The following is a 23,998-nucleotide window of genomic DNA, read 5'->3' as shown; positions in this document are numbered from 1 at the left end:
ACAGGGGACTTACACATCTATCTATTCCCACCCTTCCCTCCGTGTGCCCACAACCACTCTTGCACACTCACACACACTCACACACACTCACACAGACACACGCACGCACACACACACACGCACACACTCACACACACACACGCACGCACACGCACACACACACACGCACACACTCACATACACACTCACACACACACTCACACACACGCGCACGCACGCACACACACACTCACACACGCACTCACACACACGCACACACACTCACACAGACACACACACGCCTGCACGAACACGCACACACACACTCACACACACACACTCACACACACATGCACTCACACACGCACACACGCACGCACACACACGCACTCACACACGCACTCACACACACACGCACACGCACACACGCACACTCACACACGCACACACACGCACACGCACACACACACGCACGCACTCGCACACGCACACACACACACACTCACACAGACACACACACGCATGCACGAACACGCACACACACTCACACACTCACACGCACTCACACGCACACACGCACGCGCACACACGCACTCGCACACACACGCACACACACACACACGCACACGCACACACACACGCACGCACTCACACGCACGCACACACACACGCACACACACACGCACACACGCACGCACACGCACACACACACTCACACACGCACTCACACACACACGCACACGCACACACACACACACTGCCCCTCTGGGCTTCCTCTCTCTCTCCGATCCTTGCTGGGACCTTAACACGGGTGTTCCCCTTTATGACTTTCCTTAGCGTTCTAGAAACAAGTGCTAGAAACGGTTGACGCCGGTTGAGGTGATGCAAACTTACTGAATCCGTCACGAGTGCGCGGTGACCTTCCAGAAGACCGCCAAGTGGGGCAGAAGGCAGGAGACTTCCAGGACAGCGACAGGTGGAAACTCTCGGATGGGCCGGGGCCGCGGGGACTTGGTCTGGGGCGGGAGGGCAGGGACCGCGGTTCGGGTCAAGCAGGTCACCCCGACAGGGACTCGCACCTGAGGAGCGAGAACCCCGTGCGCGGGTGGAAGCGGCGTGGAAGGGTTGCTCGCGGACACGCGAGGATTTTATGCCAGCTGTGCGCGTGCGCAGCTCGGGGGTTTCCGGCGCGAGGCCCAAGGAACCCCCCCGCCCGGAGCCGAGACCCGAGGGAACCCCACCCCCCGGACGAGGCCTGAGGAAATCCCCCCCCCCCATTCCTAAGTGGGGCTTCTCCCGAGTCCGCGGCCCCCAGCGCAGCGGTTGGGTCGCGGGGTGTTTTCCGGGTCGCCCCCCAGCAGATTTGGGCTCCGGCCCCCACACCCCAGCCATGCGGTGACGGGCGGTGGTCGCGCAGGGGTGCGCGCGCGGGGCGCGCAGAGGCCTGGGGTCGCGGTGTGGGGTCAGACCCCCTGCTGCCACAGAACGGGACCTGAACGCGGGTTCAGCTTTCGTCTTCCCTGTCCTGTGCGCGTCCTGCCCTTTCCGGACGCCGTCGTAATTAGACCGTGGAGGAGGCCGGATGGTGGGCGGGGTTCCTTCTCTCACCTGCTGCGGGCGCGGGGCGGGGGTGGTGCGTGACAATAAAAACAAGCCTGCAGATTCCCTGATCCCGGAGAAAACGCGGGCTGGAGGTGCCGGGGATTGAACCCGGGGCCTCGTACATGCGAAGCACGCGCTCTACCGCTGAGCTACACCCCCCGGCCTGCGTCCCTCTCTCCTGCTTCATAAAATAGCACTTTTATGTTTCCTTTTTTTTACCATCTAAGAACCGGCCTGCAGAGTCTACTGGGCTAAACTTCGCTGCTTCCAAACTCGCCAAACTGGAGAGCATTTAGCGGCTTGGTCGGAAGAGCGCCCCTGCCGACCCGAGAGCCGCCCACCCCCACCCGGGTACCTGCTCGGGCCCGCTCCTCAGGGCAGGGTCTGCGTGGCCTCCGCCGGGAAAGCTCGCGTCTCCCACCCGGACCGCAGCGCCGACGTTCAGACGGACGCGCCCCGCGCCGCTGCGGCCGCAGGTGCGCCTGCGTGTTCTGGCGCCGCGCGCTGGGAGACGTCCACGTCCGCTCCGCCGTCGCTGTGGGTCCCCCTCCCGAGGGTCAGGTCCACAAGGGGTTGTACGAACAACAGCCTCAGAACTGCCTCCACTTTAACTGAAGTGACTTCGTCCCGCGCTGGAGGGAAGAACCGGGGCGCAGGGCAGGCAGGGGGCAGCCGAGCAAAGTTGGGGCACCGAGCGAAGCCGGCAAAGTCCTTCCCTGGGACACCCGCTGACCCAGCGGAAAGCCTGCTGTGGGTGCAGATATTCGAAAGAACAAAATCTAGGAACGCGGGGAGACCTCCAAGTGGTGCCCTGGGTGCTTGGGGGTGGGGGGGGGGGGCTCCTGGACCCCGAAGAGCAAGCGGGAGTGGTCTGTCCGGGAAAGACCGAGGAAGAGGCCGTTCGCTCGGCGGCCTGCTTACCGACTTGAGCCCCGTGGAGTGCTGACGGATGTCCTTCGGTGGATCTGCGTTTAAAGACCCGAGGACGTTAAGTGTAATTGAAGGGCCCCGCCCCCCCCCCCCCCCCCCTCCTTGATTCTCTGCAAGATTTACCAGAGACACGAGCGCGTCTGGATGTTTGCAATCAGGCGACACGTAAGGAGACACCTGACCTTCCAAATGGGAGATCTGGGACTTGTAGACCTTCATTCCCGGGCTCTCCCCGGGTATTTCGGCCACACCTCCACCTTCACGGATACTGATAGTTTCCGTGTTCAGAACAGTTCAGCGAGCACCGCGTTCCTTGAGAAATCCTTCCCTCGCTCCCTCTCTCAGAAGTTGGGGTCCATACCCTGTCACGTTTGGTGATTGATCTGGACTAAGGAAAAGGAGGGGACGATCAGTGCGCACGTCTTCTGCGCCTCAAGCTTCACACAAGTGCAACTGAGAACCCAGAAGGAAATTTAACAAACATTGTGCGAGGGCCGTCCTCTTCTTTGGTCTTTGTTTTTCTCTCCGGTTCATTGGTGAGCTGCGCCATGGGCGGGGGCATGAGCCTCTTCGTGGGGGCGATGGCACCCTTATTCCTCTCCTTTCCAGAGACCCCCGAGTGAGCGTGGTCTTTCTTCCTGCTCATTCCTTCTGGTCTTCCTTGTGCTGATGCTGCTTGGACGTGCACAACCTCGAAGGGGAAAGAGGGAAGCTGTGTTGAAGGAATCCAGGAACACACCCAGCCTCTCCTGCAGGTGAGCCCGAGCTGGGCACCAGGGTACACCCCACACTCCAGCAAACCCTCTACAATGGATGGTTGCCCTGCCTACCGGGTTATCCTAGGATCTCACAGTTGGTAGAACAAGGTTTGCTGTATTTAGCTTCACTAGTTCACAAAATCTTAGCCCGAATCTTTTTTGCGCCTCTGCAGTGAGAGGGGTATCTGAATGCTAGACCAAAGATCCCGCGGCTAAGATCCCCTGAGTGCAGCCGACTCCGAGGTCAGCTCAGGTACCAGGGGGAGTCCCAGGTGGAATATTCACCTCTGTCTCCAGTTCCTTTTCTTTCAACTTCTGTTGTGACTTCTAAGCAAGGAAGACCCTGTTAAAATTAAATACAAAATAGAGACCAGACTTGAAAATTGCCTGAGCAGACAGGACCGCCTAAGCCACATAAGCCACGGTGAATGCAGCCTATCTCATGAACACACGTGTAATGTGGGTTGTCCCTTGTAAATGCCTGAAAAGAACCAAGTCATCTGCTTAAAAATGGTGTAAGATAATCACTTCTAACCAATCCCTGCCATCTGGAAATCACTGCAATACCCAATCCCTATAAAAATTAAACAGCTTCATTGGGGCACTGGGTCAGACTTCAGCTCAGGTCATGATCCCACCGTTAGTGAGTTCGAGCCCTGCTCAGGCTCTGTGCTGACAGCTTGGAGCCTGGAGCCTGTTTCGGATTCTGTGTCTGCCCCTCCCTCTGTCTCTCTTTCTCAAGAATAAATAAGCATTTTAAAAAATTAAAGAGCTTCCCCACTTTCACGTTATAAGCCATCCTGTGATGTCATGCCTTGAGCTTTGTATCAGCTTTACATCTGAAAGCTCCCAGTTCATGAGCTATTATGTATGCACAATAAACTCATACTAAATGGGATTTTATCGATTTGGTGGTTTTTAATTTAATTTTAATTTTCTGGTTTTTGATAACCGGTAAGATAGTACAGAGGGGCAGATAGAAGATTAGCAGTGTGTCACCTCAGGGAAATTACATCCAGGTTGGAGAAAAGATACAAGTGGAATAAAGTAAGAACCTTGGAGAGAGACAAAGCATGGCGAGATGAGTGATGTAAATGCAGATCTCAAAATCTAGGCTACTGTGGGGGAGATGAGACAGAAGAGGACTGAATTGGTCACAAAACTTGGTCATAGGTGGAGAACAGTGTGTTTCACAGTCACTGCTCTAGTAATCCCTGGTGTAGACCCAGTTAGTGGATGCTTCAGCTCTAGTTCAGGAGACCCCCATACAAAGACGAAGGAAGAGGAAAGGAAGAAAAGGCTACAATTTATCACAGAGCCTTGTTTGGACAGATTCTCACCTAAATAAAGAAAGCACAGAGAGGCAAATATGTGAGCTGGGACACTAGGTTTTACAAAACCTTTGCAAAATCTAAGACCTTGGAAAACCTCCAGAGGCCTAGAGAAGTCTTCAGCTTCATCACATAGAACGCAGAGCCCCTCGGGGCGCCTGGGTGGCGCAGTCGGTTAAGCGTCCGACTTCAGCCAGGTCACGATCTCGCGGTCCGTGAGTTCGAGCCCCGCGTCAGGCTCTGGGCTGATGGCTCAGAGCCTGGAGCCTGTTTCCGATTCTGTGTCTCCCTCTCTCTCTGCCCCTCCCCCGTTCATGCTCTGTCTCTCTCTGTCCCAAAAATAAATAAACGTTGAAAGAACGCAGAGCCCTGAGTTGTGGATGAAGCGCTGGACACCGTTAAGGAAACCCATCAGTAGTTTCCGTGACTTTGAAGTCTCCCCAGTGATTCTGGTAATCGGCCAGTTTGGGAACCATTAGCCTGGAAGGTCAAGCACCCAGAAATTGCATTCAGTTAACTTACTGGAAAAGTGCCATCATCCAAAAGGAGACGTATCTACAGGTGGCCCACCGCATCCTTCTCCCCATCTTCTGAATACAAAACAATGGGCAATGTCCCCTTTCTCCGGGAAAGAGAAGGTGATGACGACGTTTGTCCCACAGGAAGACCCGACTTGTAGAGTCCAGAGCTGTCGTGGCTTGGGCAGTGCCAGGCTGCTCGTGCTGCTGCTGCTGCTGCTGGAGAACACTGTGAGCATGCGCGGGCTGGTGGGGGGGACCTCCTTGCAGGAGCCTCTGTTACAGGTAGCTCCTGCAAGAACCACACGAAGCCAGCTTTCCTGAAACCCCACGTGTCCCTGTGTGGGGAGCGTGTTGGCTGCAGCATTCAGGCTTGAACGTCTCTGGTATAAGTGGGGGCAAAATCCACATGAAAACCTGGAATAAAGAAAAAGTACAAGGCAAAAATCCACTTGACTAGACATCAATGATCTCTTTGCCTAGGGAGTGGTATGGCTCTGTTGGTGAAGGTTTAGTCTTTGGTGCGAGACTTCAGGATTTCAGGCCCTGTTCAAGCTACTCTTTCCTTTCCCCTACACATTTCTAAGTCTTAGAAGAAGCTAATTGAAACCTGGCTTTCTCTTAGGAAACTCACTATGGTGTTTATAGTGTGGGCATCTCTGTCCATACAGCCTCATCTCTTCTCAACTGGCTTCTGAAGTCAAGACTTTGAGGGGGCAAAGCCAGAGTTGCAATAGAATGAGAACACCATTGTTCCAATGTAGGCAACCCACTAATCCTCTTTAGAGACTCTTACAAGATTTAGACGGGTGAACAAAAGGGTGGATGTAGGCGTGAACATGGAAAGACAGATTTGAGAACAAGGAAGAGTGTAGACTGACACAGGATTTGCAGCCATGTTGGATTTAGGGAGTGAGGGATTCACTTAAAAGACCTCTAGGTGGCTTGACCAGACTTACAGTAAAACCTGGGTTTCTGAGCATAGGTCGTCCTGGAAACATGCTTGTAATCCAAAGCACTTGCATATCAAAGCGAATTTCCCCATAAGAAATAACGGAAACTCAGATGATTCGTTCCACAACCCAAAGATATTCATATAAAAATGATTACGGTGTTAAATTACAATACTGTAATATAATACAAAATAACAAAGAAAATACAAAATATAAAGAAAAACAAATTGACCTGCACTTGCCTTTGAAAACCTTGGTGGCTGGTGTGAGGGAGACAAGAGAGGAGGATTATTGCATAGGACGACTTTCACTATCAGTAACAAAATCACTGCCATCTCTTGGTTCAACGGAACCTTTTCCTGCACGGGGGCCATTGTATATGCTTGCACGGATGTTGACTACAGCACAGTATTAATAATATAATACTTAAATTTAAATAATTAAAATACTCGTCACAGACTGTATTTAATGTAACTGGCAATAAGGCAGCAGAGGAAAGGCATCTGCAGGCAGCCTGACCTAAAATGAAGCAAAGGATTCCTAAGCTCACTCTTGGATGGAAAAGCAAAGGATTGTCCATAGGTGTTTGGAAGTAACAAAAAATACACTAGTGCCAGTTACGGGCACCTTCCAACGTGCTGAAAAATCACTGATTTCTGCCAAACACAGCAGCCTGAGACCCAGCATCTGAGCCTGGGAGATGATCACCCACAATCCCAGAGAGAGAGAGAGAGAGCACGCCATTGGCTCAGTTGTGATCACGTGACATTTGGTGTCACAGACGACTCAGACTCCAGGACATCGCTTGTTTATCAAGTTAAAACATATTAGAAATGTTTGCTTACCTTGCAGAACATTCACAGAACAAGTTACTCGCAATCCAAGGTTTTACTGTGTATTATGCTAGTAAGTATGGAGGCATGAACAGGATTTCTCCTAGGTTTTTGTTGTTTTTAGGTTAATTTGTCTCTGCATTAGAAGCAAGAAACAGAAAATTCTTGACACCGTTATGTGGCTTTAGGCTGTGTGTTAGCATCGAGAAACTTGGGCATGAATTAACAATGTAGCTTAATGGATAAAATGTTTAATTCCAACTAGAAAATTAAGAGCTCACAATTGAAATTGGATCAATACCCTTATCTTCTGATACCAATGGATAATTTTGAGCCCTTCTTACCACCTAGTCTCCAAGGGCCCTCCTTTTCATGGAGGGCCTTAGGATCCTTAGGATCCTCATCCTTAGGATAAGAGATATCTACAGAGTTCCCGACTCAGAGATTAGAGCCTTCTGAAACCTCTATAAATTGTTACTTAGATGTAGTAGGCTCTACAGTGAAAAGAAGTGTCATGCTTCCTGCCAGTAATGCCCACCTAAGTCACTAATATGGATGACCAACTCAGGGTCGAGATGTCTGACCCCAGCGATCAAGTCTGCAATGAAGTTTGTATAGATTAAAATAGTAACAGCAAGGGGGCACCTGGGTGGCTCAGTCGGTTCCAGCCCCACGTCAGGCTCTGTGCTGACAGCTTGGAGCCTGGAGCCTGCTTCAGATTCTGTGTCTCCCTCTTTCTCCCCCCCCCCCACTCATGCCCTGTCTCTCTCTCAAAAATAAATAAAAATGTAAAAAAAAAATTAAAATAGTAACAGCAAGGACCCACAGGAAGTTCAGAAGTTCTTTTTCCTCTCTCATTTCTATGTTCCTTTCTCTTCAGCAATATTGCAAAATGGTAGCTCTGGTTGGAAAAGCTGATTAATCTGGTGGCTACTTGTGGCTTTACACTCATTTCTTTCTTATGTTGTGCCTATTGCCCTGTAGGAACAACCCACTGGATCTTGTGACAAGACAGGGGGAGAAAGAAGACAATTCCCTATTTCCAGAGTCAGGGGAAGACACAGCCGTCCTAGATCCATCAGGAACCGAAGCCAGAACTTTCACATATGACAGAAACACAGCCTCCCATTGAACCATCTTTGACAGTGGCAGGTTTTTTTGTAGCATCCTGCAAGATATATGTATATTTCACTTATTTTCTGTGGTTCTTCGAAACCCTCACTTTTTAAACCAAAAGCCCATTCCATTGGGGTATCTGGCTGGCTCAGCTGGTAGAGCATGTGACTCTTGATCTTGGGGTCATGAGTTCAAGCCCCATGTTTGGGTATAGAGCTTACTTAAAAAAAAATAAAAAATCAACTGGATTTAATAAGACTTTAACAAAAAGATGTTATTTTTTTTAAGTCCGTTGTGTTAAACCCACTATATCTATAACCTCAACCTAGATCCATAAAGAAAGGATAACAAATTCTAGACTGTATGATACCATCCTGCTCTTACAACCTTACCTGCCTGGCCAGTCTCTCCCAGACACCCGTTCACTGGCCTAAAACCTCTTTTTATATTATTTTCAAGCCACACCCACAAAACTCCCAAGATGGAACTTTCTCTTCCTCTCCACAGTTTCTTTCTCTCGTGCTACAAACCAGTTCCAATCCAGTCTCTCCTGACCATCTTGTCCACACCCACGTTCAAGTGTCATCTGTCTACGGTTGACTTGTGGCTTTATTTTCTATACCATGCCTGCCTTCTCCACCTGCAATCAATAAAGCCCAGGAAATACCTCCTGGGAAAGAAGAACTTCAGCACCACCATATACAAAACAAAAATGTCTCCTATTTCCAGTGGTCTCTTTTCTCTCAACTTTGTAGTTATGAAATGGCTTCACACTACAGCTGGTAAGACCGGAGAGTAGGTTACCAAGAATTCTTGTGGGTTTTGATGTAATTGCCTTCTAATCTTTTGTACTCCCAACCCCTTGAGGTCAGAGACTACTTCATTCACACTTTAAGTCAAGTGATTAACCCAATAATTGTTTCAATATAAGTAGCAGAGACAAGACTTTGATTGAATTGTTGCGGCGTGAACTGGGGAGCCCCCTGGTCCTGGGGCCTCCACCCAGCCCAACCCGAAGGAGTCCTCAAAGGTTCTGAGCCTTGTCAGGGGAATGAATTCAAGGACAGACACGCATCACGGTCAACAAGCCACACAGATGGGAAAGTTTATTAAAGCAAAAGGTACACTCTGGAGATAGGTGAGCTAGTGAGAGCCCAAGCACCCCGGGGTTGGAGTTTCTATCTGTTATTGACAGTTGTTAACAAGCAGGAGGAATATTCATTACCTGGGGGTGGGGATTTCTTGGAAGCAGGATCGCGTGCCTTGTCCTCCATACTTGCTCAGGGGCTTCCTGTCCTGGCTCCACCATCTGGGGCCCGTCTGGTGTGCTGGGGCTTCCGGGGAGTGCGGCAGGACAGGCCTCTGACCCTCCCCACGACTGGGCACAGCCTCCTCCGTGCTGGCCTCCAGGCTTCCTCTTAGAGCCTAATTAACTGCCCACTCTAACACAATGAGTGGAAGGTAATGGGTGCACAGCTGCTGTTTTTTGTTCTTCTTGGAGGGACACAATGAGTGCATAATATATTTTTTTCAAAATTTCACTAATCACCAATTTCTCTGGTCTGGGTTTATAATTCTCCTTTAGGGGCTGAGGAATGATGGCTTCAGACCTCGAACGTGCTGCAATAATTTAAGTACTGTCGAAGCCTCCACCACTAGAACTTAAGCAGCACAATCCAGCTTCTTCTAAATCTAGTGTTGCCATTCCTTCTCTCGGTGCTAAAGAATCACCATTTGGATTGGAAGTTCTCCCTTTTCTTCCTCTTCCATTTGCTTCTCCTTTTCCTCTTTCTTCTCTCTTTTTTAACTCCTGCTTCTCGTGAAGCCGCCTCAGCTCCTCCAACCAACCAAATCGTCTTTAACTTTGAGCAAGTAGCCTTAGCCCATGTCATTGATGAACTTAAACCTTTCCTTGTATCTTGATACAAGATCATGAATTCTTTCCTAAAAAGAACGGAGCCTCCTACCCATCACCAGGCTCTCCTGCACCACCCTGGGCACCAAGGAAGCAAACCCTCTTGCACAACCTTGAGCCCTGAGATAATGTCTGTAGCTGTCGCCATCAAAACTGTGCACGATCAAGAATTGCCACAGATCACTGCATCCCTTAACTGATTAACTAAGTCCCCTTAAAAACCCCATCCCTGGGCCAGGCAGAAACCTTGGAGGTGGCTTTTGGACAAGAGTCCGCCTTCTCCCCAGGTTGCTGGGCTCCTGAATAAAGGTCATATCCCTTTCCAGTCAAATCTTGTCTCTTACGTATTAGCTTTTCAAACCAGGGGCAGATGAACTTGGGGTTCAGTGACACATTCTCTCTAAACTAAAAAAGGTTTCTTTGTTTGGGTTTTGTTTTGTTTTGTTTTAATATTGGGTGAGTTTTGATGAAGGGAAGCCCTGTTTCTTAAACAATGTCGCAGCTTACCTGGCACCCTCACACACCTCTTTAAACCATATTTAACTTCCACACGAAGAAAACACAAAATCCCAGTCAGCCATCTTTTGGTGATGTTTCTATGTGTCCTAACAAATACTCCCTGGTATCCTGTTACTCAAATTCTGGGTCATAAAGATAACTACAGTGACTAGTCTTATGTTATGGGGTAGTTGTACTCAGTTGAAAGTTCCTCTTCCTCCAAATTCATGGGCGTCCTGGGACCTCAGAATGTCACTTCATTTGGAAATAGGGTCTTTGCAGATGTAATCAGGTGCAGATGAGGCCATTAGGTGGGTGCTAGCCCAATAGGACTGGTGTCCTCATAGGAAGAGGGAAATTTGAACACGGAACCCCAGAGGCAGAGACTTGGACTGATAAGGCTGCAAATCCAGGAAGGCCAGGAGAGAGGGTGTGCTTCTGGCCCTTCTAGTCCTTGTGTCTGCCGAGTATTGGTCGTCATAGCCGTCCGCTCCACCTCTATTCCATATTTCCTTCCCATCAACAAGCACTCCAGCTGGCCGAGTGAGGCTCATCCACACTGCCAAAAGTTTGGTCACATTAGCAGTGCTCCCTTACAGTTTTCACTGACTTTTTAATCAGTGTGTGAGGTCATTGACAGGTACCCCTGGGAAATCTCCTTGAGCTCTACACATATTCCCTATGTAACCCCATTTTATAGTAGTGCAACCTCTCCTCTCTAGTGCGTCTGACACAGCAGGGTTGTATGCAGTAGGTCCTGAGTTGTCAGCTTAATTCTTGGCGCAACTGCAGATAATAGGCGCCACCAGTATGGTGGACACCATAGCACCCTACCAGAAGGGGGTGTAGCTCAGTGGTAGAGCGCGCGCTTAGCATGCGCGAGGCCCTGGGTTCGATCCCCAGCACCTCCACATGGCCATCCGAGAGGGTAAGATTTTGAACGAACTCCATGGGTTTGACTCCGGAAGGAGTTCCAACCTGATATCTCACTCTTTCTTTCCCTGGTGGCATTTTCATGCCGGGCGCACAGTGTGGAAGGATAGGGAAGAGCAGGGAATAGGAAAAAAGGGAAAGTTTCTTCTCGGTGTATTCACTTGAGGATAGTGAGAAAGAGAAAGAGAAGAAATTTGGTGCAATTTGTCCCAGGATTCTTACTCTTTTCTATCTTTCCTTTTCATGGTTGATAATTTAATACTTAGTCATTTCAATTCCTAAGGGCTTGGTTCCTCCAAACTGACTGCTTCAACACTGCGGTAATTATACCTGCACTAGGTAAAGACAACACGGCTATTCTTGTGTCAGTGGTATGCCTGTCCTGGCATTCAGATCAGTGTGGAGTTCGGTCAAAAGTGAACCTGCAGGAAGGAAGCATGGAGGTGCTGGGGATCGAACCCAGGGCCTCGTGCATGCTAAGCACGCGCTCTACCACTGAGCTACACCCCCTCCTGGTGGAATCCTGTGGTGTCCACCATACTGGTGGCCCCTATTATCTGCAGGTGCACCAAGATTTAAGCTGACAACTCAGGACCCACTGCATACAACCCTGCTGTTTCAGACGCACTCGAGAGAGGACACATTGCATTCCAACCTGCAAAGCCCTTAACACAATTAGCCTCATAACTGACCCTCAGAGGACTGCGGGCAGCCGACTTCCTGAGTGAAAGTTCCTGTCCACCACCAAGGAGAGTTTCAGGATGGAACGTTCTCTTGGTTCTTCAGTTTCCTTCCTTCCTATCTGCAGAGCTCTCAGAAGAAAAGTGGTGCGGGGGATATACAAAAACAGTACCTGTATAGGATCAAGCGCTAAAAACAAACAAAACAAAACAGAACAGAACAAAACAAAAGAAAAGAAAAACAGGACAAACCAGTAAGGTGAGGGCCACTCAGGGAAGTGAGGTCCAGGTTGGGAGACAATGTGGAGTAAGTACTTCACAATATTGGTGTGAAACGAGGAGCAGAGTGTGTCTGTCACTTCTTCCCTAAATTGCTGTGCCAAACATCTGTGTCTAGGGAGGTGGGGTCCTCACTCTGTCTAGACGCTGCATCTCGTTCTGAGAGCCGGAAGGACAGAAGACAGGAAAGTAGACTAGAAAACACACTCCTGTGTACATAGAGCCTCTTTCAGAAGAAAATGCTCTCCAGGGGAACTTGAAGGAAGGAAAGAAATGAATTTGCTCTTTATAAGCCCCTTCTTACAGAACACACCGAAACTCATAGTGAAGTTGTTCAAGCCCAGAGTGTAGGTGGGTCGTCACTTGAACTCAGGGCCACTTCCACTGAAGACACATGAGGATCCGTGGTTCCACACGTAGTAACGCACAAACCATTATAAAGAAAGCTTTCTCTTCTCTCTCTTTCTTACCAGTATAGACTCAGGTTTTCTTATTGTATCCATTAGATTACATTCCTTCATTGTTCATTTTCCATTTTAATACTCAGTGCTTCCAACATTTCTCTAGAGGCCCCGTGTCCTTTTGAGCCTACCGTCGTCTTTTGAGCACTTTCTTACATTCTGGCACAGAGACATGGTCTAGGGTCCTCTTGTGATTCCCCTGCCCCAGCCCTGGGGCGACAGCAACTTCCTCCAGCAGCCTTGGTTCCTGCTAGTGGGGATCTGTATTAAGAAATTAAGATAGAGCCAAATTATGGAAAGAGCCCAAATGTCCATGGACTGATGAATGGATAAAGACACGCATAAAGATGGTATGTATACATATAAAAAAGTCAGAGAAAGACAAATATCATATGATTTCACCCGTGGAATTGAAGAAATACAACAGATGAACATAGGGAAAGGGAAGGAAAAATAAGATAAAAACAGAGAAGGAGACAAACCATAAGACTCTTAAAGATAGAGAACAAACTGAGGGATGAGGGAGGGAGGTGGGTGGGGGATGGGCCAGATGGAGATGGGCATTGAGGAGGGCGCTTGTTGGGACCAGCACTGGGTGTTGTGTGTAAGTGATGAATTCTTGGGTTCCATTCCTGAAGCCAAGACTACACCGTATGTTAACTTACTTGAATTCGAATAAATAAATCTTCAAAAAAGAGACATTAAGATAGGAGACTAGCCCTCCTCGTTGTCACTAGGGCAGCACTGTTTCTGTGCTTCTGTGCTGGCAGACCTATGACCCGGCTCCTCATTGCCGTCTTCTCATGAAGCTTTGAGGGGCCCCAAGGTCGGGGCGGGCTGAGGAGCATGAGCGGGTCTCGGGAAGGGTGTCTTTCACTCGAGCACCATCACCTTCATCCTCACGCAGCTGCACAAGAGACGCCGTCTAGGGGGTTCCGAAATAAGGAGTCGTGTGTAAGGATGTCGGCGCTCAAAGCTTCGTGTCCTCAGGACGCCCAGCGGGTAGATGGCTGCGATGAAAATGCTTCTGAAAGAAGCGCCCCCACACTGGGGGTGTAGCTCAGTGGTAGAGCGCGTGCTTAGCATGCACGAGGCCCCGGGCTCAATCCCCGGCACCTCCATTCCCCAGGCTCCTACATCTCGAGGAGGGATCTTTTGATCCTGGAGTGAAAAAAAATCCAGGTTTCTGTCTGCAAGTCTCCGTCCTCCTAGGAGGAGGATGCTATCTCGGCGACCTTCTAGCCACTTTGGAACACAAGGTAGAAATTCGAGCCCGTTCACTCAAAGTCAGCCTTTTCATCCTCCCCCCACCCTCGGCAACCAGCGCTGCATTCTCCAAGGTCTTCACTCCGCCATCACTAAGTTGGGAAAGTCAGAGTTCCAAAAGCAGGAAACCCTCTGACCGGAAAGGGCATCTGCTAAGACAGTGAAACCATACCCACCTAGACTTTCCTGCACCTCGAACATCAGGAGCCAAGTCAACAGGGTTTTCCTGGATTTGAGGGAAAGTTTAAAATTAAAAGCCTAGAAAATCTGAAAAAGTCAACCTCCTTCGGTACCTTCAGAGGAAGGTTTCTGCTCTGCAACAAAGAACACGGGATTGCCCAGTGCTGGAAGGTGGCCCGGCTGGCTGCATAATCTGCTGGGCCCTGGTCAGGGACTGCGGCTGGCCCTGATGACATGTCGGTGACAGACCGGGGGGAGGCCAGCCTAGGCCGCTCCTTCCCCTGAAAGACCGAGAGCGAGATGTTCAAGGACACCGAAGGTAGCCACTCATGGCAAGCACTCGCTGCTCTCCCTGCCCTGTTTGGATTCCAAAACAAGAGAAGGGGCCAGAGTGGGGGAAACATCCCCCTCGCACTGGTCCTGAGCTCAGACTCCGCGTAGCTGGCAGAGCACGGCCTCCTGGAAAGGCTGTAAGAGAAGACGGACGGCAGGCGCCATGAACACTTACAGGAGAATCAGAGAAGCCACTCACCTTCTCCTCCGATTTAGGGCAATGGCTTTTGCTTGTGGGGCGACTGGACCTTTCTCCACAATTTTTCAATCCACGGTCCTGATAACATAGTAACTTTGGTGAATCCATATGAATGCGATCATCCAACCCAGTTTATAAAGTAGAATAGTCTTTATGCCTGACCTAAACCAGGAGAAAATATTGCACGGAGAGACTTGAATGCGAAGCAAGAGATTTGAGGGAAAGAGCAGCTAACTTAGTTTTGAAGTTATCTCTACACCCAAGGTGGGGATTGAACTTACAACCTGGGGATCAAGCAGCCCAGGCTGTACCGACTGAGCCAGGCAGGTGGCCCAAGAGCTTCTATCGTTGATCACGAAAGAGGTGCTTGGTTTGCTGTGCGCCAATTCAGGGTTTGTCGCAGATAATGAGCCACTCTCAGGAAACCAAACCACTGTATGAATCGAGAGGTGCTATGAAGGCTCCTCTTCAACACTGTGGGAACCTTGTGTCTCTTGCCCCGCCCCCCGGGGCCCCGTAAGTTCGGGCGACATTGGAGAGTCACGCGAAATCACCAGTTTTCTGTGTACTAACTCACATCGGCTCTAGCAGACATGCTCCACCCAAAGTAAACGCTCCTTTCCTGCAAGAAGGGCCCCCAAGCAATCCCATGCCTCCGGGTTGCACGCAACATCCTCCACATCCAAGCCGCAGAAGACGTGCTGTCCACTCTTCCCGAGACCTGAGGCCGCTGAGTCCGCCCATCCCGCACAGCGGCGATTCAGCCAAACATCGGTCCTAAGATCACGTGCATTTATTGATTCCTCCAAATGTCTTCATTAATTTTAATTCTGTACATATTAGAAATGTGTAGTTATTCATAAGACAGAAGTGTTTTTATGCCACACTACAGTCTGTAAATGCTGTGGGTTTCTCAAATTGTTATAAATAATCGAAGGAATACTAAAGAAAATTCTAAATGACTTATATGTTTGTATCTACTGCGGAGTCCTGAGAAGATAATTTCCTTACGACAATGATTCTTAAACTTTAGCAAGACCACGTTCTCGAAATCTACAGTATAAATGAATTGTATGAAATACTTTGTTTTCTTCTGATGGAGACGTCAGTTGCCGCTTACACGTTCTTCCTGGAACATTCCTCCTGTGATCCTCACGTCTTCCTAATATCCTATCCCTGTCTCTCTCCCCTGTTCCTCTCATCTCTTAGGTCATTGTCTCCACCTTCATGGCAGAAGTTGGTCTCTGGCTCAGGTTTCTCCACTCGAGATGCTTGAATACACACACACACACACACACAATCATGAGAGTGCCATCAAAATCGGCTTGTCTCCCAGACTTTGTGATACGTCCCCCTTTCTAATAAAGAGCTTGTTACCAAAACTTGGTGATCCAAATGGGGCCATCATACATCCTTGCACTGTGCCATGTTGCCTGATCTATTCTGATTGTGATTTCATTTAGAAATTAAAAAATAAAAATCTAAAGTGTAATTGGAAAAACCTCAAGAAGTGTGTGTGGGGGGATTCCAGTATGCTACTCAGCAACACCCTTTTTCATTCATTCCTACCTTGAATGTTATGTGCGTGTGCATGTAGGGTGATGGCCAATGATAGGCACAGTGAAAAGACCCAGAAGAATCTCTATAGTGTGTGTGTTTGTGTGCGCGTGTGTGTGTGTGTGTCACTGTGGTGTGCATGTTGTTATGAGAAACTACTTGGCATTAGGCCATCTTGGTTTCACTGGTGACATGGGGAAAATGGTTGAACATCACTGGCCATTTGCACAATGAACTGAGCCTTTCAATTCTCCCTCCTGCCAAACAGTCTTGCAGCGAACCTACCATTACTGGTAGAGTTTTGTCCCTGTCTGGAATGTCTAACTTTTCAGGGCTCCAGGAAAGAACAGTATGAAGCATTCTTAAATGAAGGATACGTTCACTACTGAGATTAGAATACTAAAAACGTTGACTAGAATTTAAATAAAAATTTGAGAAAATAATCAATAACTTAAAAATAAAAGTGGAAAGCAGATGACAACCAAGGTCATAAAGATTCAGATCTGAAAACCAATTTCATTCACTGACATCAATAACTTCCTTCTTGGTATTCCTTATTATGGATACTAAATCATTTTATTTTATTTTGCCATGTATTCATTCGACATTTCTAGGTCAATATCTTTGATGTAACATTTCGCTAATGTCTTGGTAATTACAGTTTTTAATAAAGTAGCATTTTATACAAGTAGCCTGGATCACTAACGTTCTTATGTAAAATATCGAACATCTGCTCCCATAGCTTTTTAATTCAGTCTTCTTTTCAAAGAGCTCTTTTTATTTTGAATTTATTTTATGTTTTGGTGTTAACATAACTTAAGTTCTAATGGCTTTGTTCCTTGATTAGCCAACACGTTTCTGCAAATAACCCCATTAGCACCTCACCATCAATGAAAACTACAAAACCAAACTTAACCTGGGGCGCCTGGGTGGCGCAGTCGGTTAAGTGTCCGACTTCAGCCAGGTCACGATCTCGCGGTCCGTGAGTTCGAGCCCCACGTCAGGCTCTGGGCTGATGGCTCAGAGCCTGGAGCCTGTTTCCGATTCTGTGTCTCCCTCTCTCTCTGCCCCTCCCCCGTTCATGCTCTGTCTGTCTCTCTCTCTGTCCCAAAAATAAATAAAACGTTGAAAAAAAAAAATTAAAAAAAAAAAAAAACCAAACTTAACCTATGAAAGATCACATGTCCACCTAAAACCAGAAGGACCAGTTTTGGTCTGCATTTTTTGCAATCATTTCTATCCTCATCATATTGAGATACTACCACTTTTTTGACAAAAAAAAAAAAAAAAGAAAAAGAAAACCATCAAACGAACCTAATTTAGTCTTCAATAAATTAAATTTTAAAAAATATATAATTTGGAGCCTGCTACGAATTCTGTGTCTCCCTCTCTCTCTGCCCCTCCCCCATTCACACACTGTCTCTCTCTCCCTCAAAAATAAATAAACATTAAAAAATTTTAAACATATGTATGTATAATTTTAAAATTCCAATTAGCTACTGATGTTAAACTGTAAAATTTTAAAAGTTTTTAAAAAATGTTTAATTATTATTTTTGAGAGAGAGGGGGAGAGAAAACCCAAGCGAGGGAGGGGGCAGAGAATCCCAAGCAGGTGCTGCACTGTCAGTGCAGAGCTCAACGTGGGGCTCAAACCATGAACCGTGAGATCATGACCTGAGCCAAAGTCAGATGCTCAACCAACTGAGCCACCCAGACTCCCCTAAACTAGAAATTTTTTCAAATAGACCTAAACACTTAAATATAACAAGATACAAAAAACCATAATTTCTCAGGTTTTCATATGCTTTTGGGTTAGTTGACAGGTTAACCCTAAAATATCATGTGTCACAATATGGTCCCACTACACGTGACTAGTGAAGTAAACCAAAATATGTCACCTAAAATATGCCACTTTGACATAAAAACTACTTTGACCAGAAGGCAGTTAAGCAGCAGCAGACACAAGAAAATCTCTCTCTACCCTTCCCCTTCCTGCCTGAAGTCAGGATCTAAAGTCTCTGTTTACAGGAGACGGACATGTACCAGCCTGGAGAGGCACCAGGCGAAGCTGCAAACAGACCTTTTCCCCATTAGTTTCCTGCCATGTCTTTACTTTCCGCCTTGCTGCCCTTATCGCCTAAAACTGTCTTCCTCAGTCCTGTTGGTCCTGTTGTTTCTCTGAAAATTTCCTGCTCTCTGTAGAAGATGCCAAGAAGTTCTAAACTGATGTTTTCAGCAACTGTTTGTTGAGGTTAATCCCACACGATATATACTTCACACGTTAATAAACTCCGTTTTTCTCTTATTCATCTACCTTTTGGTTAGAGTCCCAGTTGAGAACCTCGGATGGGTAGAGGTGAAGTTTTGCTCCCCTGTACCAGTCTGTTTCCCTCTCTTTGTTCTATTCACTGAGCAGGCGGACAGCCCCCATTAGACCCACACACTGTTAGGTGAGCCAGGTCCTCTGGGTATGCACGTGGGGGTCAAAGCCATCAAAAGATTCCCCAACATTTTTAAGTCCTTATTTCCACGTCTACACTCATTTCATGGGGAACCAGTAACAACTAATGGATGTCAGCAGAGACAGGTATGTCTCTGAACTTCTCGGATTATGAGGCAGTGTAGTTCAGCGGTCGAGGGCATTCCTGCCCTTCCCCTTCCGTCTCTTAAACCACACACGGACAGCCTTTCCTCACTTTCCTCTCATTGAATTAATTTACTCACTTTGCCCTGTTTATATCAGAGTTCGGTTCATACCCTGCATGGGTTGCCTTTGCTCCTGACCCATCTCAACGCCATGGGCCTCGTCGTTACTGATGATGTCTGTCTTCCCAAGGAATATTTGATTGAAGGAAACAAAAGAGAAAGATCTGGAACTGGGCACGACAGAGTTACATCAAGCCTGAGGACTCGATTCCACTGGCAATATCTTGCAGAGGCATGAAAGAGAAAACAGAAAGAGAAAGAAAAAGTAACAGATGAGATTCTCAGTCAGTTATCTCTTAAAGGGCATTATTTTTTCAACTGTGCCTGGGTCAATGCACTAGCTGCAGGCCAAGGAGAAACAACCCTTCCCGGTGACAGTCCCTTCCCCCTCCGTCCCCACCCTTCTGTCTTCAGCTAGAAATTATCCTGTACAGTCACCAGAAGGAGCAAGCAACGGGTCGTGACGCTTTCTAAACAAGTAAAGTGGGGTCCTCCACAGAAGAGAACTAATCACTCAATGCTTCCAAAGGTGAGAAACGTGGGGGTGGGAGTCCGGGGGTTGGTGAATCCACAGTGTTCTGGTGCAACCAAAATAGGTCTCTCCTCCTTACTGGATGTAGGAAAAATACTGTTTTTGTCCGAAAACATTCTCATCCCTCCGCTCTTTGTACACAACTTAACAGACCACGTCCTCCTTCACCGGTTCCTGAGGTGAATTCTTCAGAGCTCCGACATAGGGAACTTGGGGATTTCATGCCGTCAGGTTCTCCTCTGCATCCCTCACTAACCCCCCACCCCTACTGTTTTTAACTCTCTAAATAAGGTCGTGCCTGTTATACAGAAGTTCCGATCACATAGAGAGCGCTGGAAAAACATTTAAAGGCTCTGGAGTCAGAATGCAGGTCGTCAATGGCATAGACAGGAAGCAAAATGGTCCCTTGGCCATTAGCCATAAGAGCAGAAGGACTGAGTCCCATCTCCTCTCCCTGACTCCTGCAACCACGAATCCCGATGAGAGAGAGACAGTGCTACGTACTGGTTCAGAGCACCTAGCATATCCTGGATGTCATTACCCCAGCTCCCAGAAAACTGTTGTCACCTCGCCCGTACCATAACCAAGTACTTGGAAGGGCAGTCCACCATTCCAGTAGGCCAGCTGCTTCAGAGAGATGGCGAACTCCAGAACGCTAGCCCACCGCCATGCTCCATCTGCTCCTGAAATTGTTTCTTATCTCAGAAAGAATGCTGTGCAATCACAGGACACTCAGCAAATTCATGGGTGGTGGTTTGGCCAGAGCATTGTGAGAGGCAAAGGCAAATCTCCACCCAGGGTCAGTTTCTATTCCAGTGACAACATACGCCGACCCTGTAGTGTGAACTTGGTCAGGTGTAACGAACCCGACACGAGGTGGGTAACTGGTTCCTCCGTGGAATGATAACATGTGAAGACTCAGGGTTTGTGATGTTGTGAGTTTGGTCACTCAGAAGAGGCTCGAACCAGATCTATTTTGCTGAGCCCATAGTGACCTCCCAGCTCCTTGAACAAGGACAGTGGTGGCAAGGACAGGAGAAGCTTACAGACTTAGCAGAATGGGTCATCTTGTCCACCTGCCCATTCAGATTCCCCTCTGAGGACAGTGCTTTTTGGAGAGCATTCACTTGGGGAAGAAATGCCCTTAGACTTTGTACTTTTGGAGAAATCTAACCCTCGGCCTCCTCCCCAGACCTCTTTGTCACCACGTCCCCGATAATTTTCCCTCCAAGCCTCTCTGTAATCATCCAGCCAAACTGTGAGCTGCTCTCAGTAATTAGCGCGGACTCTGTATCACCTCTGTCCTTGCAGGCAGAGCCGGCAGGCGCCTGAGTGAAGCAATGCTCCCTGGGAAGATCCGCCGTCCCCACTGGCCGTCAAGTACGCTGGAACCTGCTGGCTGTCGTGTGGTGCAGCAGAACCATCTGGAAGCCCGGCTGGTCTTTTTCCTTCTTCAGTTGTGGGAAACACCCCATGAGGCTGAGGGTGTGGGCTGAAAACGTACAGAAAATGTCCCAGGTGTAAGAGCCAAGGGAACATAGCTGTTTTCTCTGCCTGTGGTCCGTGGTTGTCGACCCTGCTCAGATACTCTGCTTCTACTTGTGATGAACTGATGCTGTCCATGCCCAGCGTTACAGCCGTGTGGACTAGAGAGACCTCCGTCATGACTGGAAGCCCCGGTCCCACTGTAACTTGGTGACTTGTGCTCGAGAATCCAAGCTCTCCTGGACCCAGTAGCAAGCTACAAACTATTTTATTAAAGAGGATAACAATTTGCAGAGGATGCCATAGTCTTTCCTCCAAATCCCAAAGGTGCGTCCTGTGACTCACTTGTAGAAAAATGCATAAACTCCAAATACCACCTGCGTCTTCCACAGACACTCTGCTTTGTTGGGTCACAGAGGTCAGCTGTCACTGTGGCCTTCATACAGCCTGGAGCTGCTACAGACTTCCTTTGTTCCGGGCTTCACACAAAATAGGTGGCTTTCCTAGACACAGAGAGGGGGCTGGTAGTTGCCAGAAGCAGGGGTGGGGGGCGAAATGGGTGAAAGGAGTGATTCCCATTCATCAAATAAATAGGTCCTAGGGATGTAAGGCACAGCACGGTGACTATGGTTGGTAATACCTTCCTGCATATTTGAAAGTTGCTAAGAGGTTACATCTTCTCATCATAAGAAAAAAAAACCATTTTGTAACAGTATACAACACGAGCAACTGTGCTGGTCATTTTACAAAGCATACAGATACCCATTATGCTATACATCTGAAACTGATAGAATGTCATATGCCAATTATACCTCAATTTAAAAACAACTGGTTTAACAAAAAAAAAAAAAAAACCCAAATCTGGTAGCTTTTCAAGTACAAATGACTCTGTATTGTCTCCGAAATTTAAGGAGGCTCACTGGACATTTTACTTCTTTCCTAGTGGGACGAGCCAGAAGCAACAGCTTGTTGGTCACCCCTGAAGGGTTATGTCAACATGGTCGATAGGTCACAGAGATGACAGGCTCCCGAACTCCTGTGGGCTGTGCTTTCGCACTGCGGCCTGCACGTATTAACCAAGGAGTCTACACTGGCGGCTGCTTGTAATCAAGGACTCAAAACCAGGTCCAAGAAGCGTGTTATTATCAATATAACGGACCAGCACGATATCCTGCACAATGGAGAGGGGAGCGGTGTCCCAGGACTCGATCGTTAAAGGCTAGGCATGCCCTGTGCTCCTAGGCGAGACTGGAAATATCTCACCGGCCCTGCCCGTCGGAGGCGAACCGTGCCTGATGGCTGTGTTACTCTGCCAGGGCTGCCGGAGCAAAACACCAGAGATCCGGTGGCTTCAACACCAGAAATTCATTTCCTCACAGTTCTGGAGGCCACATGTCCAACGTCAGGGCGTCAGCACGTTTGGTTTCTTCTGGCGCCTCTCTCCTGGAAGCAGCCCTGTCACCACGTCCTCACGTGTCTCCTCGGTGTGCGTGCTGTCTGCGTCCTCATCTCCTCTTCTTGGAAGGACACGGTCCTTACCTGAGTCATACCGGACCAGCCCGCACTCATACGACCTATCTTACCTTCATCATCTCTATGCACACAGTCTGAGGTTGGGACTCAGTGGGTTGGGGCTTCAACACAGAATTTTGGAGAGACAGAAGTCAGCGCGGAGCAGTGGCCAGTTTCCATCGGCGCAAAGAGTGAAATACTTTCCGCGGCAGTAGGTGCCCATGAAGTAGGAGTGGCCGCGACATTTGCTCCAGGAGGGAAATCCTACCGGGCGTGGAAGCGACCACGTCGTTCGGCTCACGATACTGTGCTGCCATTTCTCACCATGACTCTGCTCTCTGCACAGGCCAGACAGGCAGCGGGACGGCCAAGTGCTAAGAGTCACCTCCCTCTGCATCTTTTAAGTCCTTGCCCGTGGTTCTTGTATTTGGAATTCTCCCAGGACCGCAGTATCCTTCGCAAATATTATTTCCGCAAGTGGAGAGAACTCTGATGGCTCCTGACTGGCGTTTCCTAACTTAACATCTCACACGTCCGGAACCCGACCCAGATCTCCTCGAACCGAGAGGAGGCTGGCCCCCCTTGAGCAGGGAGCTTGGCACACAGCTAAAAATGTCCACGGTAAGTATTACTTTTCGAGTCTTTCCCAAAGGAAGTCCACTCACCGAGGCAATTGTAAGAATGTTTGGAGATGACTGAACACGATTCTGAGCTGACATTAGGTATTGGAACACACTAAAATGTCGCTGTGGTCTATGGTTGGGGGGGGGGGCTTATAGAGGTCATGTGAACAGTAGAATCAGGTCTATTTCACTGCAGGCCTATTTGGATCCCTGAGTCTGCCCCATAGCTATTTCCGGACCCAGGATGCCTTGCTGCAGTAGACACAGCCACTCCTGTATCCCATCGTCCCAACTGGGCCCGGGAGCCATTGCAATTGTAGCGTCCATCTGTCCCTCCGGGCCTGCACAGAGTAGACCCTGCAGACACTTTTACGAAGGATGCTGTTTTCTCCTCACCAACACATTCCTCAAGGACTCAGAGAAGAGAGTCCTCTAGACCCGGAGTTGGCAAACTTTGTGTAGATGGCCAAAAAGTAGATATGGTAGAATTTGCAGGTCACATGGCAAAATCAAGGCTATAGATACTTATATAACGACTTTTAAGCATGACATTAAAGGATAGTAATATTTGAGTACACTTATTATTTCTACCAACAAAGAATGGAATTATCTTTGGGGGTGACATTTTGTTTAACTGGAGTTCCGAGTTAGCGTTCCTGATCACAGAAATTTCTCAGCATTCTTGGAGATCATGAAACAACGGAAAGAAGAGAAAAATGAGAGACAAGATGTATTTCCTTCGGTTTCGTTTATTCTCTGAGTGGTGCCTGGGACACTTCACAGGACACAGAGGAGGGGGAAGGCCTCCGGGGTTTCCCT

General features: G+C 48.4%; 1 protein-coding gene and 4 non-coding genes across 6 annotated transcripts in view; 2 read left to right on the top strand and 3 right to left on the bottom strand.

The window, feature by feature from the left end:
* Positions 1 to 23,998, bottom strand: part of LOC123609414 (zinc finger protein with KRAB and SCAN domains 4-like) — a 455,099-nt gene that overhangs the window by 351,273 nt on the left and 79,828 nt on the right. The gene's annotated exons all lie outside the window — the stretch shown is intronic.
* Positions 1,669 to 1,740, bottom strand: TRNAA-CGC. The gene has a single exon. It is a non-coding gene; the product is annotated as a tRNA-Ala (tRNA).
* Positions 11,273 to 11,344, top strand: TRNAA-AGC. Its single transcript has one exon. It is a non-coding gene; the product is annotated as a tRNA-Ala (tRNA).
* On the bottom strand, positions 11,805 to 11,876 carry TRNAA-AGC. The gene has a single exon. It is a non-coding gene; the product is annotated as a tRNA-Ala (tRNA).
* TRNAA-AGC lies at positions 13,836 to 13,907 on the top strand. The gene has a single exon. It is a non-coding gene; the product is annotated as a tRNA-Ala (tRNA).

Source organism: Leopardus geoffroyi, chromosome B2 (genome assembly GCF_018350155.1).
Source record: "Leopardus geoffroyi isolate Oge1 chromosome B2, O.geoffroyi_Oge1_pat1.0, whole genome shotgun sequence".
Taxonomy (NCBI): domain Eukaryota; kingdom Metazoa; phylum Chordata; class Mammalia; order Carnivora; family Felidae; genus Leopardus; species Leopardus geoffroyi.
The sequence above is the reverse complement of the archived record's forward strand: the minus strand, read 5'-3'. Positions and strand labels throughout refer to the sequence as shown.